This window comes from Theobroma umbraticum, unplaced genomic scaffold, assembly GCF_002168275.2.
Source record: "Theobroma umbraticum cultivar Fairchild unplaced genomic scaffold, ASM216827v3 scaffold_12.1, whole genome shotgun sequence".
NCBI classification, from domain to species: domain Eukaryota; kingdom Viridiplantae; phylum Streptophyta; class Magnoliopsida; order Malvales; family Malvaceae; genus Theobroma; species Theobroma umbraticum.
The window spans coordinates 1,477,147-1,486,151 of NW_018397269.1; the positions used below are offsets into that span (position 1 = coordinate 1,477,147).

The 9,005-nt window shown below is 34.7% G+C and overlaps 1 pseudogene; it reads right to left on the reverse strand.

Annotated features, from left to right (window-relative positions):
* Positions 1-1,189: 1,189 nt before the first annotated feature.
* On the reverse strand, positions 1,190-5,018 carry LOC110425672 (disease resistance protein RGA2-like; annotated as a pseudogene).
* Between the last annotated feature and the right edge of the window lie 3,987 nt (positions 5,019-9,005).

The following is a 9,005-nucleotide window of genomic DNA, read 5'->3' on the forward strand; positions in this document are numbered from 1 at the left end:
TATCCTTCTAGTTCCTAAATGATGGACCTGAAGAACTCTATTAATATCCCCAACCGAAGCGCACTTTATTTGTGTTACCCACCAAGCTTTCTCAAGTGCGTCTACGTCTCCAAGTTTCCCTGCCTTTTTCTTTTCTCTTCTTTGGATTGTTTCGGTGAAATATAGTTGCTGCTGAATCGGTTTCTTCAAAACAGAGTCAAACACTAAGGATTAAAATGTTCTCTAAACTTGTTGCAAACAGAGCCTGCAGAAACCTGACGCAAAGAAGGAAAGCTGCAAATTTTTAAAGTCTAAATTTTGCTAATAGTTTTTTATATCAGAAATAAAAGGAAAATAAGAATCATGAGGTTAAGTTCAACATACAGAAATTCAAATTCAAGGTAACCCAAATTCAATGTTAAATTGAACATGTATAGTAGTGTGTTCTAGAGTACATCACAAATTTAACGCAATCACTTTAGTATATAAGTAATCAAACTTGCACATTGACACCTTAAAATGATTGTCTAATCATCAAAGACCAATTTGAAGGAAAAGTGAAGGCGACAGTACACATCCCAGAAGATGTTGAATTGCAAAGCACGCATTTCACAACTCTGATGCTCCACACCATTGTGAAATTCATCTCACCGATCAGGTTTCTTCCATGTTATTCATACATTGGACTAAGATTTCAAAAACTTTCTGGAGAGCCCATTTGTCCAGTCACCAACCCTGAAATATATTTAGACAGAGTAATATATCTTAAATTCTTCGGATGGCAACATTCCTTATGAAGGATCAATGCATTATGGCATATATGTTGCAGCTATTAAGTAACCGGTACAAAGATTGATGCATAGATTGCAATGGTCATATCTTATTCTGTTATATGGTAGATCAAGTTTGTTTCAACTTCAAAATCTTAGCAAAAAACAGAGACATAAAAAGCCAAAAAGATGGAAATAATTTATACATAGATTGCAATGGTCGTATCTTATATGGTGTGCTTTACAGGGCAGGATCCAACCCACCAGAGCAATAAATTTAACCATTTGAAGAAGATAATCATAGCATTTGAGCAATGACTAGCTTAAAGCTTCTTGAACGGAGTCAAATAAAATAAATGAATAAATAAAACAAAAAATTGATAAATCACCTTGTTAACAGGTTGCCAAGAGGCCTTCTTCGTCCTCGAAAATTGTACTCTTCACGAGACATGATTACAATAGAAGGAATGTGGGCTATGATGGGCCAATCCTCTCCTCTCTCTCTCCTGCACCGCCTTTCCAGATGTGGGCATCCTATAATCCTCAGTTTTGTGAGGGCGGTGAGACTCTGTAGCCCTTGAGGCAGACACGTTACATTATCGCAATCCTCGATCTCCAATCCTGAAAGCAAGGCAAGGTTTTCTATCCCATTTGGCAGAGAAGTTAATCTCTCACAATGCCAAATCGTCAAACTCCGAAGTGCAGAGAGATGTTGGATACACTCGGGCAATGAGTTTAACTCTGGACAATCATTGACGAGTAAGTCTCGGAGCGAAGTCAGATATCTCACTCCATCAGATAAAGAGGCTAATTTCTGACAACCTTGAAACCACAGTGAAGAAAGGGAAGATAAACCACGCAATCCATTTTCTGGAAGGGTTACAAGGCTGTTACAATCACTTAAATGCAATATCTCCAAAGAGCTGAGGTTTTCTAGTCCTGCTGGAAAACTTTCAAGCTCTAGGCAGTACTGAAGATCCAATTGCTTGAGAGCAGATAGGTTATCGAGAAGATCTGATAGAGATTTCAGATTTTTAAAACATATTGTCAAGCTTTCAAGGTGCCTGTGATTTTGCAATAGTCCATCTGGCAAAACCGTCAAGCCATCAAAGCCGCCAAGTGAGAGAGTGGTGAGAAAAGTGAAATGCATCACTGACCTAAGTAATGAGTCACTGGTTTTGCTAATATCCAATTCTTTCAGAGATTGAAGCATTGGCAATTCAACTAGCTTAGGACAATCTCTAATAACTAATGATCTTAGCTGAGGAAAATTTTCTTTCCCATTCGCTGTTGTCCATTCCTCGAAAGAAAGCATATTCTCGAAACAGAGACTCTCCAGTGACGAGAATGAACTCTCGCCATCTCCATAGAAGCTATTATCAATAGATTTTAGAGCATCCATTCCAGAAATGGTAAGGAACTTGAGGAAGCGTAATTTACCAAGAGGTGGAAGCCATTCACATCTTTCACAATTTTTCAGTGTGATGTGAACTAGGTTTGGCACAAGGAGATCCATCAACCAATATGAAAACTTTGGACCATGGTAGTTTCGTACGCTTAGCTTCTTCAAACTTGAATGAGGTTGGAGACCACTAAGAACCTCCTCAGCATTTTCATGTAGCTTACAATTGTCGATTTTGCGCCAAGATAAGCCTAGTGATCTTAGATTTTGCTTCATTATCAGATTCGCACTTTTAGCATCTATTAAACTTTTTACATTATCTAGTTCTTCAATACAAAGCTCTCCCTCAAGAGCCAGCCCTTTTAATTCGTCTATACAGCAACCACGGTCCTTACCCACAATGAACATGCTCAGCCCACGCAAGCAAGACAATTGCCCCAGGCCAACAGGCATACAAGTTAGTGCATTACATTTTTTTATGTCCAAATATGTAAGACTTTTCAAGAGCTTCAAACCTTTGGGTAATTTGCGAAGCCGATTACAACATCTCAGATTTAGTGTCTGCAATTTGTGGAAGCTGCATATTGATTCTGGCAGTGTTTTAATTTCAGAATTAACAAGCTCAGATACCTTAGATGTCTGAAATTATCATCAATTGAGATTTTCAGTTCAGCATTAAATGTAACGTCTAATGCCCTCAGATGCTTCTGTTTAGTTGCAATTCTCCAATGGAAGTTGTTATGTAACAACCAATGTGCGCAAGGAACAGACTTTGGGTAGGTTGTCCACATTTGAAGGAGCAAATATAGATGAATTACCAGAAACAAACATGTGACGAACTGTTTTGGGCACAGTCAACACTAGCTGACTTGGTTCAATCGCAGAGCACTCGCAACTCATAATTGATTGTGCAAGATCATGGATAAGGTCATGCATTTTACATCTTGTATTTCCTTGAAAATCCTCCACGAGTTCTTGGAAAAAGGACCTCCAAGCTAATTCATTGAAGATTTCACAGCCCATGTCATGCAAATTCATTTGTCCTCTTGAAGGAACAAAGCCATTAGCCATCCAAAGTTGTATCAACTGCTCTTTACACATAATATAATCTTTGGGAAATATAGAGCAAAATGTAAAACATTGTCTCAAATGCGGTTTTAGACGTCTGTAACTCAAACTCAACACAGATAAGACTTTGCTCCCCTCATCTGCCAATTCCCACATCTCGCTTTCTTTGATCGATAGCCACTCACTCTCTCTTTCTTTGAAACGCAACAAACCTCCCAAAGCCTTTATTGCTAAGGGCACCCCTCCACACTTCATAACTATTTCCTTTCCAAGTGCCTTCTAAGGGCGGGTAATCCTCGCTCTTTCCCATCCTAAACGCACGCTGCTTGAATAAGGACCATGAATCATCATAGGACAAGCTTCCCAAGTGGTGTACAGGAGTAGTTGTCATCATAAGGGCAACTTTCTCAATACGGGTAGTGACTATAACTGTGCTTCCTTTCGCACCACATCTAAATGCTTCCTTCAATCCTTCCCACTTTTCGTGATATTCATTCCACACATCATCCAATACAAGCAAAAACCTTTTCCCAATTAGTTTTCCTTGTAGGTGTCTTTGCAGGGGATCTAGTTCTCCTATACTGCACTTTCCTTCAATGGACTCTATAATGGCTTTTGTTAATCTTGTAATATCAAAATCATCGGATACACATACCCAAATTCTCAAATCAAAAGCCTTTCTTATGCTTTCATCATTATAAACCAATTGAGCAAGTGTTGTCTTTCCGAGTCCTCCCATGCCACATATAGTGTAACAGAAACCCCGTCCTGATCTGCTAAATTGTTCAACAGCATATTGATTATTCTATCCAGCTCCTTATCTCTTCCATACACCTCTAATTCATTTACAAGCGAGCTAGTTTTTCTCCACTCTGTATCAATGACTTCTCTGTCCTCCAAAGGCTCCATCCCTTCTCTCAAATGGAACTTGGATCCTCCCCAGCAACAATCCAATTTTTCTCTAACATCTTCAACTTATGCCCATCTTTGGCGAAATAAAAGTTGTTTAGGAGGTATAGAAGGTTGCATACCTGGCTTCTAGCATCTCTCAGCAGCCTTTCTCTTTGAGTGCTTGTTGCAAACTCATCTAGTATATCATCTAGATGATAAGCCGTATCTTTGAGTTTTCCCAGCCAATCCTTGATAGCCTCACTCTTCCACTGCTTCTCCTCTGCATCAAGAAGTACAGCCTGGATCGTACTTAAGGTGCTTTGCAGACTCTCGAGCTCCGTTTTCAAGCCCCCTGTGATCCCAAACTCTTCAAGCCACAGGAAGTTTATGTTCTCCAGGACGGTGTTTAGAACGGCTGAAAGAAGAGCATCTGCCATCTCTACTCCCCCAAAATTTTCACAAACACTAGAACAAAGAACTGAGAACTGAAAATGGATTTTAATACGAGATCTGTAAATTTTCACAACACCGTAACAAAGAACTGAGAACTGGAAATAGATTAATACTAGATCTGTGAATTTTGCCAAGAACGAAGGATGGAAATGCAGGGAAATTAATCAAGAGGGAAAATACCAAATTCTGGACCACCCTTGCAACAAACAGAAATTCTTTTATCTTCCAGTTGCGTACCACGCGGGGAGGACGAATACAATTGCTTAACGCTATGTAGGTAGAAAGGAATGAATTGATTCACACTTTTAAGTAATGGAGAGCTAATTGATTAGTTGTGGAGGGTCAGTGCATCATGTGTTGAAGTAAGGCTTGCTTTGAGGACCAAGCATCTAAAGTCATAAGAAGGCAGCCATAGCTCACTGTTTTGTAGCTTTGACCTTTTTGCTTAATGTCATATTTGCATGGCTAAGCTGCTTTGGTTGTTAGTTAAGTATTGTAGCATACAAACTCTATGAAATTAACTTGTTTCCGTATATATTTCCCGGATGAGTAAGTATAGCTCAGTTAGCTATTATTACAGATTACTTTTCTTCTTTCTTCCTTACCGCGTACTTGCTCTGTTTCTTATTTTTCTTTAGCTATGCACTAATAGCATGTTTGGCTAAGGATCAAATGTTCCTTTGTTTGGTTACCACATAAGTTAAAACTAAGGAATAGTTAAGCCCAACACCTCCCATGGTATTAGCTATTCCTTGGTGAAGCAATGGCCTTAAAAAAAATGACAAAAACCAAAATATCCTTTATAAGTTTAAAAAATTACATATTATATGTTATGAAAAATATATTTTAAATTTAAAAATTAATTAAAATTATTAATATTTGAATTATAATAACAAACTCTATGAATATAACTTGTTTCCATATATATTTCAAGGTCGAATGAAGTATAGCTCAACTAGCTATTATTACAGATTACTTTTCTTCTTTCTTCTTCACTGCATACTTGCTCTGTTTCTTGTTTTTCTTTTAGCTACCCATTGAACGTTGTTCATGATGCATAGCTGCTTATCCTTAATGACTTCTTTATCTTAAAACAACATAACGTTGCTTTCACTTATAAGGATAAAAAAAGGGTTTAAGTAGAATCATCCCATCCACTTTCCTCAGACAGACTTTTGGAAAAGCATAGCTCTGACATTGCCAAGTTAAACAGGGACAACATCAAAATACTTCATATTTGAACAAAGTTGCAGCAATTTTACTTTTCAAAGGATGCATTCGTCTTTTACTGCCGCTTTTGTTTTTGCTACTACACTTAGAGGGTAGGGTTGTGGAAAACAAAGTATCAAAATTCAAAATCAGATTAAATCGCCACATCCGGTTCCAGTAGTTTTTTAACATATTTATTTCATTTTCATTTAAATAATGGATACAAATATTTAGTTCGTTTCAATTTCCAGATTATATTGTGAAAACGGAAAGGACTCAAATCTAATCAAGTAATTTTTTATTAATTTATTTTTATTTTATAAAAATAAAAAATAATATTTTATTATTAAACTTTGCAAAATAAACCATAAAAATAATATTACAATAAAATTAGTACTTGTTTCCTTAATTCGTTGTAAGAAATACACCCTTATAGCACATTTGGTTCGTGAAATATACGGGAATGAAATATGAGATAAGAATATAATAGAATAGTTATTACTTAATTTGATATGATAAATGGAATAGGACAATAATAATTATTATAACTTATTGCAGTATTTGAGTGATAACAATAACTTTAGAATAAGAAAGGAATAAAAAATAAAAAAATAAAAATACCTTTTATTATATCTATGATTATTTATTTTCATTTTATTTTTTAAATATTAATTATTTATAAGTTATTTAAAATATTAATATTTAATAATTTAAATATTAATATTTAAAATATTGATATTTTAAAATACTAATGTTTTATTTATAATTTAATATTACTATGATTAAAATATTAATAATTTTAATTAATTTCTAAATTTAATATATTAATTTTTATAATATATAATTAAAAACTTAAAATTTTTATTATAATAATATTTATTTTTTAGAACAACAAAAATACCCTTTATATAATTTAGTAAATTTTATACCAAAAGACAAATATAAGCAAAATTTTTCTTTTTTAATTATTCAATTTAAATTGTCATCAAAATTTTAAAATTTTAAAAATTTATTATTAAAATATTAGTATAATTTTTAATTTTTTCTCTATTTTCATTCTCTATTTTCTATTTATACTTAGACTAAAAACTTAACATATTAATAATTTAATAATGTAAACATTAATACTTTAAAATATTAATATTTTATTTATAATTTGAACATTATTATGATTAAAATATTAAAATATTATTTTTTTTAATTTATATTTAAATTTCTAACTTTTTATTGTATTTATTCTTTCTTTCTTTTTTTCTTTTCTCCTTCTTCATTGACCGAGCACTAGAAACGTGGTCGGTGTAATGAAACACCGATTTGGAGTACCATGTGGTTAGATCTGGCAACTAAGGTGCCAGATCAGTGTTTCTCATGACCAGCTCTAGCCATGGAGTGCTAGATCCATTGCTTCTCGAGGCCACATCAGACTGTGGATCCCCAATTCAATGACTCCTCAATCGGATTTTGTCATAAAGCACTAAATTGATGCTTTCCGACCATATTCAGTGATGGAACCATTGTCCTCGCAACCATCGTCATTTCTGATGGTCAGTGCAAGTTAGAGAAAGAATGAGAGAGACAAGAATGTGAGAAGAGAGGAAAGGACAAGGGAAAATGAGAAGAAAAAGAAAGTATTTATATGTCTAGGATTGTAATATTTCATAGTTATAGAGGGTATTTTAATTTTATCAAATTTGCAATCTGTTCCCCCAACCATGAAATAGTAGGTACCGTGAAGGGGCTTGGGTTTAGTAAATCCCGAGTTTTAACTATTTTTGAGAAATAACTAATACTAAAGAATTGCTATTCCTTTGGACAACTGCTTGCCAAACGAGGAAACAAGAAAACCATGGGAATAGCTATTCCCTGTATCAAACATGCTATTAATTTGCCTCCTAAAACATTTTATTGTAGGCTTTCAAAATAATTATCCATTAATGCCCTATTTGGCTTAACTAAGCACAAAGTGTTCAGACAGGACATTTATGTGGCGTTGATCTTTGATTTTTCAACATGATCATCCCACTAATATCCTATCCTCACCAACCCACCTAATTATCAAATATAGTTAGTAAAATCAAGTTCCCCTTGTATTTAATTTATGCACATATAATGCAGGTCATTTTCCAACAACGAAACTGCAATTTTAATTTTGAAGAGTTATCAAATATCTAACAACAAAGGTCTTGTTTTTGCATTCATTAACAATCATCGATGAACCTACAATAAATTGAACCAAGCCTTCGAATGTTAACTTAAATTTTTTACCACTACTGTAAATCAACTCATTTGCTTTGTGTAAGGGTAGCAAAGTTAGATATTTTAAATTTTATGCACATAAAAATAAAAAATATTACAAACTGAGAAGTGACGACCGTCACCACCGCTACCCCTGCTTGTAGTTCTTATATAATGGACCTCAAGAACCATTTTAGGATTCTCCAACCAATGCTAAATGTTGTGCTTTCAATTAATACAATCTCACAGTAAAAGAAACAAAGGAAAGAGTGTTCTTTAAATAAATAGGAGTATTAAGTCCTCGATTAGTAGTTAGGTCAACCTATGTGTAAATGAGAAAATCTCATTCCTGACAAATAAAAATTTAACCGTTGGGAGGCGGCAAGAAACTGGAGATTTAAAGAACCGTCGAGAGAACATGCAAAAGGTTATATAGAATGGTGCATGGAGTACAAGGAGAAGGGAGGCTAATCATTACAAAAATAACGTTATCTCACTCTCTGTGAACAATATACGTGAGGGTACTGACATGGTTGAAAAATGTCTTTGGACTAATAGGGAATGTTGTTGACGTGTTCGTTGCGTAGCAAAGAGCAAAAATGGGAAAAGGTTTAGGTTTGTGAGATTTGATTCATTATCAAACAAAAAAAGACCAGAAAGTATGTTCGTTGGAATGTGGCTCTACTTGATCAAAGAATAAGGATCAATATTGCTAAGTTTGGTGGAAAGGAAAAATTTTGGAAAAGAAGAACGGAAGGGCTCAAGGCAAGAGATACCAGAGAAGGAGCTAAAAATCCAAATGAAGATTATAATGAAAAGATACATCACAATGCCAAATTATCCTACCCTAAAGGTGCTAAAAGGAAACCCAGAAGCCATGGTTATCACTGTAAGACATGAAGAAAACGGACAAAAATGGATCAAAAGTTTCATCGAAATGATCAAAAGTGAGAACTTGCATTGGTTGGAAAGAAGTATTTTGGCTGTAACCAAATATT